Source organism: Morus notabilis, unplaced genomic scaffold (assembly GCF_000414095.1).
Source record: "Morus notabilis unplaced genomic scaffold, ASM41409v2 Scaffold1513, whole genome shotgun sequence".
Taxonomy (NCBI): domain Eukaryota; kingdom Viridiplantae; phylum Streptophyta; class Magnoliopsida; order Rosales; family Moraceae; genus Morus; species Morus notabilis.
The window spans coordinates 21365-22018 of NW_010356510.1; positions in this window are offsets into that span (position 1 = coordinate 21365).

Below are 654 nucleotides of genomic sequence, written 5' to 3' on the forward strand. Positions count from 1 at the left end.
TTTTCAAAAAATAAACAATTTATTTTTCGGATATGTGAAATTCCAAAATTTAACTCTTAAATTGAATTTCACATGTAATATTATTTTGCAAATCAATTTTGTAACATAAATCAATTTAATCATATTAAATTAATTTTAGCGCAATGTTCTTATTTTATTTTATTTTTCTAAAACCCTTTTATAATAAATAAAATAAATAATAACAAATGCGCGTATATGCATGGCATGTTATAAAAAACATATGAGTAGGCACAATATATCTATATGGCATGTCATATGCATGGACATATAATATATAATTATCAACATAAAATATAAATATATGCAATCGGTTATTGAGATGGATTTGACCGGGTCCCATGGAAAAATAAATTATAACTCAATCGAATAAATAAATAATTACAATAATTATATTCTTCCATTACATCAATGGGTCTTCGATTCTTGAGTTCTTTATTCTCCGGCTTCATTCTTTGTCTTCGGGTTGGATTTCACCTTTCTTGGGGTCTGAAACTTTTTCGGGTCCGTCGGTACGCATTACGAGGGTTTCAGAAACCCTCGGGTCCATTCGGGGTCCAATTACCGAATCTGGGCTGCCAGCTGCGCACCTGGGTGCGTGCGCGCGCGGCGGATGGCCGCACGCTGTGCACGCCC